Below are 11,422 nucleotides of genomic sequence, written 5' to 3' on the forward strand. Positions count from 1 at the left end.
TCCACTGGATTATCCTAAAGCGAGATTCATGTTAGAATGTGTCAGCACAATGTTGGGATTAGTGTTTTCCTGACTAGAGGTGTTGAGAACCGAGAACTTTTGGAACCATTAGATGGTTAATTTGATTAGTGATTCGACGATTGTCGTAAGCCAGTCAGGTTATGACTTGGTCTTCGTTAGTTTAAGATTTTACTTGAGATGATGATCTTGATCAAATGGGTGTTTGCATCCTTCGTGATCAGTGAGATCGTGGTTACGACAGAGGACGTATCAGTGCTGTGACACGTTAGTGTCAAGGAATATTGGTTGTCATCAAGTAGCGCAGAAATTTTCAGCTGGGAAAATGTTAATGCGGTTCAGCATTAATGAAGCTTGCAGAGAATTCGACGGGAGTCTGAGTGTGTCGGAGGATATTTCGACCAGACACTCGAGCAAGGGTTTCTTGTACGTTCTCGGGGTTTTACCCTAGATTTCGAGGACGAAATATTTTAAGGGGAGGAGAATGTAGTAACCCGTATCCAGAATTAGCGATTAACGAGTATATTAATCGTGTAATCATGTTTAGATTAAGGAAAACATGATTAAGGAAATTCCAAATGGGTTAATGGAGTCCAGAAATGGATTCAAGACACTCGAAAATGGTCAGGAAGGTTCCGAGGGTTCGGATGGAACGGAGGATCCAAACCAAAGATCGGAGGATCCGAACGGGTTCGGAGAATCCGAACACGGATCGGAGGCTCCGATCGAGATCGGAAGCTCCGTCGGTGAGATCGGACGTTCCGATCGGGACCAGGGCACCTGTCATCGCTTACGTCAGCAAGGTGACATCATGGCTGACGTAATATTGGGCGATCGGACGCTCCGAAGGTAGGATCGGAGGTTCCGATCGTGTTCGGACATTCCAAACCGGGTTCGAAGGCTCCGATCTTCGCCTATAAATAGAGGTCCGAAATTTCATTTTCAACTCGCACCTCTCCTTTTCCTCTCTCAATTCCTAGGCCTTTTAACTCAGATCTAGGGAGTTCTAGGCATCCTATTGGGAATCCGGAAGTGGCATAGCGATCCAGGCGTCGAGGCGAAGATGTGCCTAAGTTTTGAGGCAATTGTCATCAGCGGGCTGACGACGGACGCAGGTATAGCTATGGTCTCCTTAAATTATTTAGGAGTATGCAATAGCTTAATTAAGACTTTTAGAGCTTAAATATTGATTCATGGGTATTTGCATTGTAGAGCTGATATAGGCTTGGAACCTAGAGTGGGACTGCTAGGAACTGCTTGTATTAAGGTATGTAAGTACAGACTAAGATAGCCAGCGGGTTTTGCATGCTTATATGTTGCATTTATATGTCATTTATTATGCAGCATGTGCATATCATATTGTGCCTATCCATCTTGTGAGATGAGCCATGTAGGGCCACTCAGCCCTATCTGGATGGGTGATGTCTAGTGCCTAGTGACTGACGGGTCATGGGTAGTTAGCATCTGAGGACACAGTCCACGTCCTGTAGGAATGAGCAGTGTACGCAGGGTTTGCTCCCCGGGTTGTACCACTCATGTCCTAGGCGCCATTACTGAGCAGTTATATACAGTTATCCCAGATATGGATACCCTATCATTTGCATGCTTCATATTTGTATGTTTTACCCAGTGCTTTTGTATTGAGCTTAGAGCTCACGTCCAGTCTTTTCTGTGTATTTGGACACCCCATTCGACGGGGCAGGTGTAGGTGCAGGATTGAGCACCCGGAGCTTGGAGTAGCCCGTGACCAGTGAAGACAGCAGGATTAGCTGTAGGTTTTGCCTTTAGGCTATTTATTCGATTTGGTTGTATAAATCGAATTGGTTTAACCGGTTGTATTCTGCCGGTCTGTTTTTATTTAAGTCTTCCGCAGCGATTTATTTAATGCATGTTTAATTATGCTATTAACTCTGATTAGGTAGCGGATCCGGGTAGGGTCGCTTCATTTTTCTTAACTAGTATTTGACTTACTTTAATTCCGCAGTTACTCTGATTAAGATTATTTTATTGATTAATTGAATGCTTAAGTTCTGATTAGTAGGTGAATACCGCGCGGGTCACTACGTTAATGGTGTCAGAGCATGCAATAAGATTATTTGGGACATAGTATTAATTTTGTGTTATCCTTTGTAGGATTTCGAGTTGGATTCAATGACGATAGCATTATCAGGAATTGGAATAGCAAGATGCTTAGGCTTTTCCAAGATCTTCATTGCCAAGGTTGGCAGCAGAAGTTCGTATTATGTGGATCCCAATAGATTTAGCTGGAAGAGAAGATCCAGTCTTCAACGCTAGACGCTTCTCATGGTTGAATGGAATGTTTGACACTTAGTCATCCATTCAGCTTCGACCAAGGAAGCCACCCTGGAAGACTCTGCACTAGTATTTGGAGAGATTTTCAGGGAAATCTTGTCTTATCTACCAGATAAGGAATCCAAAAATATTGAAAGGATCCGGTAGATTAGCAAGATTTAATCTTTTAGATCTTGCGATGAAGAAGGTCTGTTGACATGAGTAGCAGACAGGAAACTTCATGTTCAAGATCAGTAGACGGAATGAAAAACTTCTGCGAGAATTTAAATACTGTAATAAGTTTTGTTTTAAACAGTATTTCATTTGTAATCAGTTGTATCAGATGTATTAAAGATTTTAGTTATTTGATGTACTTAGTTACTGTTGTATTGTACATCTTTCAGTATAATCTTTTGATTAAGTTATGTATTACATGGGATTGTAATAAAGATTGTATTAGAAAGTGGATTGGTGGTTCAAGTATTGTAATCTTTGAGATTATCTTTATTGAATAAAGGATCAGTCATTTGTTTTATCGTGTGTATAATTAGGATTGAATTATGCAGGTTTTCAGTTGATCAGTACTAGGATTTTTTCTTAGGATGGCCTAGTTAATCAAATTTACTGTGGATAGTGCCATGGGTGATGCGATTCATCATGGGGCTTGAATGTTTGTTCTAGGCGAGTTTCCTTAGAGCAGTTGGTTGTTTTGATCTCTTTAGGTTGTTGCTTTGTGATGATGGATTTTCATCAGGATTTCAGGTCAAGTAATACCAAGAGTTGTGGACTATGACCAGGACTAGACGTGAGGAGGCGTGACCCTTAATTGGTATTGCTCTGGAAGTTTTCATACTTCAAAGATTGTTTTGAGGCCTTTGTGCTCCAGGGACTATATAGGGAAGGCTACTCAGTCTGGGGATTTGACAACAGTCACAACAAGGTATAAATATGAATTGGACAGATACCAAGTGTGGTATCAAGTTTTAGTTATCGTCTGTTAGAAATACAGATGTATTGTTGTCAGAACAGTCTTGGAAGGATTTTTCCTTGACGGGTAATCGTTCTGAGTAGATAGATTTTGATCTTTGATTTGTGATTTCGGGATTTAATCCAAGAGTTTAGTCGAATTGGTATTCAACAGGATTAATTTATCAAATGTCTACAGACTCGGGATTTGAGTTGTGGCTCTGTAAAGTAAAGCAATTTTTCCTTGACCAATGATTTTGGTCCGGATAGGAATGTTTCTTAGTATCAGAGACTCAGGGATGAGTTATGCCAGGATGTTGATGACTGTTGCGTTTCGAGATGGTATAGTAAGTGCGAACTTATGCCGGTGTATTCTGGAAGAATTTTCTGTTCTAGTTTGGCATTATAGGAAGACTTACCTCAGTCTCGCTGTATGCACAGTCATAGCAATGGGTATAACAATCAGGAGAATATTCAGAATTTATTTGAGTCTTCTGAAATTAGATTTAGTGTTGGGTTAGTGCCAAGTGATGTGATGAGTTATCGTTTGACTTCATCAGAGATACAGACTTTGGTTTCCATGGATTAGTCTTGGAAAGAATTACTTTACAAGTGTATATTTTGGACGGATAGTTTTCGTATGTGCAACTAGAGGAGAACCAAGAGGTTTTACCAGTATTATCTGATTCTATCAGAGATGTAGTTATTAATCAGGATCTTGATTAATGAATGAAAATTCTAAGTGATGAATTTACTTAGGTAAATTTACTTGTAAGAATTGAAATTTGATTGTTGGATTGTCAAGTAAAGACAAGTTTACATCAGGACACTGGATGACTTATATTGGGAAACGTGAACTGTGATCAATGCTAGACATGGGGGAGTATATTTCCAATGATATTCTGGAAGTCTTGTATACTTCAGAGGGTTATGGAAATTTACCCAGCCTAGAGATCATTTCAACAGTTATGCTAAAGTATAATTTGGTATCAGTTTGATAACCTTGAAAAGATACTCGATCTTATTGGTGGATAGAATTGTGATGGGATAAGTATTTCCTAACTAGGAACATTTTTCATCAGAAGAGTTTGAGATCTATCAGATGATTGACCTAGTTAATGTATGAAGGATGTCATGAGCCTTCTAAGTTATAGCATGGATTCGGTAATATGAGAATTCACATAGATAGTGAAAGTTGAGCACTTAGGTGGTCACGTTTGCCTTGAAATAGTTAGACTGGTGCGAGATTAGTGCATAGTGACTATTTGTGACTATCATCTGAGGAGGTCAGATATAGACGTAGTTGTTCCAAGAAATATGCTAGTTCTGTTTTTGGATTTTCTTTTGCTTAAGAATAGTTGATAAGAAGTTTTACTTCTAATCTATCTGTGGTAGATACAGATGTTGTAACCCCGTGATGAGGGAGGTTAATGCTCTTTTGCAGAAAGAACGATTGAAATTGTTCACTTCTTGGTAATTTGGAACTGAACTATGAGATTGTTGAAGAAACTAATTGGATGAATACAGTACCCTGATAAGCGGTACTCGGAAATGTTTTTGCAGTAATTTTGGGATTTTATTGTCAGCAATTAATCTAGCAAGTGTTTGAATTTCAGTGGGTACTAACAGGATAGCATCAAGTGTTTAGACATGGAAAAAGGACATCATTTAAGATCTAAGGTTTCTAGATCTAGCGGGATTGTTGTCACTGATTTTTTGGATGTATATTGGATGCGTTAGGCCATTGATATGTTTGATTCGATGAGATTGAGTCAGGAGGTTATCTATATTGTATTGATTTTAGGACTTGACAAAGAGAGATGAAACAATTTTGTTCATCTAAGTAGCACAAGTTAGAATTCAGCAAAGAAATTATTATCCAAGGTAGGATAATCAGTATACTTATTTTTTTTCAGGTATTATCTCAAGTTATGAGACATATATAATTATATTAGTACTAGAGATTATACTAATTGACTTTTGGAATCAACAGAATAGTTATATTGATTTTTCCAAGAAGAGAACCTAAAGAGTTCAGGAATCAGGAGTTGTGGACAACGACGTTGTCACAGGTGTTATGACAAGTGTTACTCATTAAGTATGAGAATCCTTTCGGTATATAAGGATCTGTGTACAAGGTTGTGGTGGAAAGGAATGAAGTGAAGTGTGTATCGGTATGTTTCTAGATGTTTGGTTTGTGAGCAGATCAAGATAGAGCACCGACAACCTGGAGAGTTGCTTTACAATATATCTATTCCTAAGTGGAAATGAGATTTGATCATGATGGGCTTCATGACCCATTTACCGATGAACTCGAGGAATTGTGATGCTATCTGGGTTGTGGTGTACAGACTCACAAAATCAGCACATTTCATTCTTTATAACTGGGATTACAGTTTTGACAGGATGACATGGTTGTACATTCAGGAGGTTGTTCGATTGCACGGAGTCTCTATGAGCTCAGTCAGCGATCGAGACCTCAGGTTTACATGCAGGATCTTGGGGATCGGAGTCTTTAGTGTGCTATGGGTACTACTCTTAGCTTCAGTGCAGTATATTACCTAGAGACTGACGGGCAGTTAGAATGCCCGATTCGTACACTTGAAGACATGTTTCGAGCATATTCTTTGGATTTTTAGTCCAGCATGACAAGATTAGTTTCCACTGATTAAATTCACGTACAACATAAATGGTGTGACACCATTTGAGATGTTGTATGGATGATGATGTCATACTCCACTGTTCTGGGAAGAATTGGGGGAGCAGCAGGTTGAAGGACCAGAATTAATTCAACCAAGGATTGATACATATGATTTACCAGAAATACATCTCCAGAGTTTATTGGTCTAGTTGGATTATTGGAGATAACATGAGATATAGTTCACGCAACAAGAATCATTTCTCTTGTTCTAGTTCAGTGGCTGTATCAAGGCACTTTAAAAGCCAAGTGGGAACATGAGAGCAGTATGCATACGAATTGTCCAGTGTTGCTTTGGAATTGTTGCATTTCAGTTATATCTTGTAAAATGTTCAGTATGAAAAATATATGTTTATTCAGTGATAACTGCATTCGATACTTAAGATTGTTCGAGGACGTAATATCTTAAGTAGGGGGAGAATGTAGTAGCCCGTTTCCATTTTACAAGATTAAGTTGCTACTCATGTTTAGATTTAATAAAACATGATTAAAGAATTTGAATATGATCTAAAGGACCAAGGAATTGGGTCCAGAATGTCTGAAAAATGCTTAATGGGCTTATTTTGGGCACGGGCAGTTCGGAAGATCCGAACTAGGATCTGAGCCTCCGATTGGATTGGAACCAACGAAGCAGTTTGGAAGCTACATGAGAGATCGGAACATCTGATCCTGAGATCGGAGCTTCCGACCTTAATCAGTCGGGACATGGCATTAGGGTTTGTACACGTAGCTGCATGCAGGAGATCAGAACCTCCGAAGTGCTGATCGGAGCTTCCGATCGTAGCTGATGGACACGTTGCATGAATGCAAAGATCGGAGCTTTCGATCAGGAGATCGGATCTTCCGATCGAGGCCAATAAATAAGGGTCGAGAGGCTCATTTTGAAATTGCAAATTTCCTCTCCTCTCCCGGTAATTGCTCTATTTTTAGGGTTTTGGGACTCTTTCTTTAAGATTTGGAGTAGGAAATTGTATATTTTTATAGCGGAAATTGTCCGCAGTAGCAGCCAGTTGGCGGAGATCTGGCGAGGCGTCCAGGAGTCGTAGCTAGGCTATGCTTAGGTTCTGGGGCATTCGACATCAGCGGGCTAACGACGGACAAAGGTATGACTTTTATTCCTTATAGTTAATAGGGAGTAGGCTATAGTTTAATTAAGGCTTTTAGATCCTGGTAGTTGATGTTTGGTGTGCTAGGTAATGCATGGTTATTTATGTTGTAGTGCCGCATGGTAGGCTTGAACCTAGATGGCGACTTCTAGGATCTGCCTTAAAAGAGGTACGGAAGTATTATTCGAGATATCTAGATTGAGTATGCATGTAGTATGCTTTTGCATGTATTCTGTGATTGCATGATTTTATATGATACAGCATGTCATGACTGTATGTTGCATTCATATGCATATTGAGCCTTATTACCTTAGAGGTAACCTATAGTAGGGCGCTCACCCTACTAGTTTGTGGATGGTTGGATATGTAAGTCTTGTGTCAGGTCACCATGATGGTTGGACACATGTACTGAAAGAGTGGGTGCCCAGTGAGCCAACTTGTGGCTAAGGGCTTTTATGACTCTATGTATAAACAATCTTTTGTTTAATATAATTTACACTTTTATAATGGCATTTACTTTATCTTTTATCATATTATTATGTTGTGACATACTATAAGATGTTTAGATGAAGACCTTGAATATACTATAGTGTATGTAAGATGTGGTAGCACATGGGGATGGCTATCATGAAACACATCTTATAGTCACTGTATATTCTAAACAGTTCCTAGTCGATTGAGCCGTCCGTTAATAAGGATAAGGATTGCTCGAGATTGAGACTAGCATTTGCGATGCCGAGTACCACGTTTTATTGGTATGGAACATAGAGATTTTCAAAGCATGCAAATGGATATTCATATGATGAATGATCGAACTACCCTATCCGGACTTTCCAAGTGGTTATCACTTATCGAGTGGATAAAATCCGCGGTTTTGGTTGTACACCATTAGTCCTTACTAATTGAAACATCATTGAGACTCTATATGCTAGTACTGTACTTTGACTCGTTTACCGACTCTATTGGGGGTCATCAGGTGTCGGGATTGGGTACAGTTACGACACATATAGGAGTCGATGCTTTGTTTTCAATGATTCACCACATACTTGCAAGTGTGGATATTCTATGCGATATGAGGAGATATTAGTGTAACGAATCTCTGGCCAGAGTACATGATGTGTTTTAGGTTACTTGGTGTTCCTAGTAACACATGCGATGTCACTATTTGATCTCCAAGATGTAATGCATAGTTATCGAATCTCGAACGACTCTAGATTTACCAATGGTTGTTGATTCGATCGAGATATATGGATGAAGGGACCGTACTGTACGCTAACCAAAATCTATTGGTTCTTGCAGGCACTATCAGTGATACCTAGGGAATCATGAGGCGATATTGCTAGGCGCTCTTACCATGATTCGTTGGGTAAGTCGGAAATTGTTGTTCCGAGTCACAAGGAGTTGTGAGCCCACGGCTAGCTGTATCCCTGAACCATTGAGGGTTACACAAGTAATGGATTTTTAATCCCCGTTGAGATAAATAAATTTAAAGAGTTAAATTTTGTAGTAGCCCGTACCCTAATTGAGTAATTAAAGGATTAATGCTAATTAATTGAATTGGGTATCGGACGGATCGAAAGCTCCGAAGGCATGATCGGAAGCTCCGAACAGGATCGGAAGCTCCAATAAGCGATCGGAGGCACCGATGTTATTACGTCAGGCATGATGTGTGGTTGGATCGGAAGCTCCGATCACCCCTATCCGGAGTCAACAAGTGATATTTTGACACGTGGTAGATCAGGATCTTCGGAAGCTCCGATGACAGGATCGGACGTTCCGATCGAGGTTCGAACGTTCCGATCAAGGATCGGAAGTTCCGATCGTTGTCTATAAATAGAAGGCCGAGACTTCACTTTCATTTGCCAATTCCGAGTTCTCCTTTCCTTTCTAGTCCTTTTGGAGTTGTTTTAGTCTTCTTAGGCTTGGTCTGGAGGTCGGCAAGGCGTTCAGTAGTCGTAGCGGAGTTGTGCCCAAGTTCTGGAGGCATCGACATCAAAGGGCTAACGACGGACGAAGGTATAGCTTTTGCTTCCTATAAATATTTAGGAGTATGCAATAGCTTAGTTAAGGCTTTTAGAGCGCTTTAATGATAGTAGTATCATTTGGCAGTGTAGAGCAGACTATAGGCGTGGAACTAGAGTTGGTAGAGCTTGCACTGATTGAGGTACGGAAGTACTGTTCGAGATATCCTGACTAAGTATGCATGTATTATGTGACTGAATGGTTTATATGTCATTGATTTATGCTGCATTCATTTGCATCTTGCTGTATCACTTTCGAGATGTCTGTTAGTAGGGTTGTACCCTATCCTGTTAGTGGATGGACTTCCATCGATTTGGGTCCGACGTATCCACGATTATCTCGGTATGGGAGCCACCTCCTGAAGCGACAGCACAGCGTGCTACATACCAGGGCCCGGTCTGTCTCTGTTATCTGATCCTTGACCTCGAGTCTATAGGGAGTTCACTTTGCATGCATGTATACTCATACTCTCGCACTGAGCGTTTTATGCTCACGTCTCGTACTCTGTATTTTCTGGACACCCTATTCCATGGGGCAGGTTTGCGATTGGACGAGGAGGGTGGATCCAGGAGGGGCTAGTCAGTGGTTGGCCAGCTGGAGCTTCGCTTAGGTTTTATTACTGTTGGTTGGGTTTATACAGCTATTCGATTTGGTTGTATATTATTGGATAAATTACAGATTCCTTTACTTGGGGTTGTAACTATTTATGGTTTCCGCAGTTTTATTCTGATATCTGTTTAATTAAGTTAATTGCATGCCTAAGTTCTGTTAGTAGGTGATCCGGGTAAGGGTCACTACATTTATGGTATCAGAGCATGCAAAAGATTTCTTGGGATTTAGTCTCATCTTGAGGTATTTTTGTAGATGTCAAATCGAGACGACCAGAGTTCTCATGGCAGTGTTGGTGGGCGTTGGGGTGATGCCGACCGGGAGCCTCGTCGAGAACGGCGTCATCGTCACCATGACGACGAGCGTTTCACTGTGCGTCGATTCTTAGCTATGGGTCCTAAGCCCTTAGTTGGAGGTGAGTCTCCGGAGGATGCGGAGAACTGGTTGGACCGCATGGAGACGACTTTTCAGACTTTCCAATGCACCGATGAGCCGAAGGTGGAGACCCTTGGCTATCTTCTGGATGGGCGTGCACGCAGGTGGTGGAGGTTTACTTCTGCACCTTTTGTTGCGGCGAGAGGAGTGGCCACCTGGGCCGAGTTCCGCACAGCTTTCCAAAAGCGGTATTTTCCTCCTGAACTCCGTCAGTCGAAGGCGGGCGAGCTACTGAGTCTGCGACAGGGAGCCATGTCTATCGATGAGTATCAGCAGAGGTTCTTAGATCTGCTATCCTATTGCCCCGAGATTGCTGATAGCTCAGAGATGAAGTATAATCTGTTCCTTCAGGGCCTTAACCCTGAGATCCATGACCGTGTGGCGGTTGGTGACGACATGTCCTACGAGGGTTTGGCGAGCCGTTGTCACCAGGCGGAGGACAGCATTCGGCGGAACAAGTCTTTCTCTCAGTCGAGACCTGCTAGTTCTTTGGGTCCCCATGCCCAAACTTTCAAGAAGTCTGGATCTTCTTCTTCCTCTGGTTCTGGAGGTGTTGTCCGTTATGGTAAGAAGGACAAGTGTGATCACTGTGGGAAGAACCATCCATCCGACAAGTGTCGTAGAGCTTCTGGAGCTTGTTTCCGTTGTGGAGAGACTGGTCACATCCGGAGGGATTGTCCACAGTTTGGGGGAGGCGGTTCTGGATCTGGTTCAGGATCGGGTTCTCAGGCCACCGTACAGCAGAGGTCGCAGGGACAGTCTGCTGGGAGTTCTCATTTGAGGCCACGAGCTTCTGGCCAGGTGTTTGCCCTGAGACATGATCAGGCTATGGAGGAGAATGAGAAAGTCATCGCAGGTACATTTCTGCTTTATGGTATACCTGCTCTTGTACTTATTGACACTGGTGCATCTCATTCCTTCATTTCTGCATGTTTTGTTAAGAGGCATAAGTTACCATGCATTGCACTTGACGTAGTGATGTCTGTTTCTACTCCGACGGGCCAATCTGCTTTGGCTAAGCATCTAGTGATGGGTTGCCCTTTAGAGTTCGAAGTGAACATTTTGTTAGCGAATCTCATGGTCCTGGCAATGGACGACTTTGATTGCATTCTGGGAATAGATTTGTTGACTACCTATCGAGCTTCAGTGGACTGCTATCAGAGATTAGTACGCTTTCATCCGGAGGAGAGTGAGAGCTGGTTTTTCTATGGTAAGGGAGCGCGACCCCCGATGCCTTTAGTATCAGCTTTGAGAGCCTGTCGAGCTCTAGAGTCTG

The sequence above is a fragment of the Henckelia pumila genome, chromosome 1 (genome assembly GCF_033568475.1).
Source record: "Henckelia pumila isolate YLH828 chromosome 1, ASM3356847v2, whole genome shotgun sequence".
NCBI lineage: Eukaryota > Viridiplantae > Streptophyta > Magnoliopsida > Lamiales > Gesneriaceae > Henckelia > Henckelia pumila.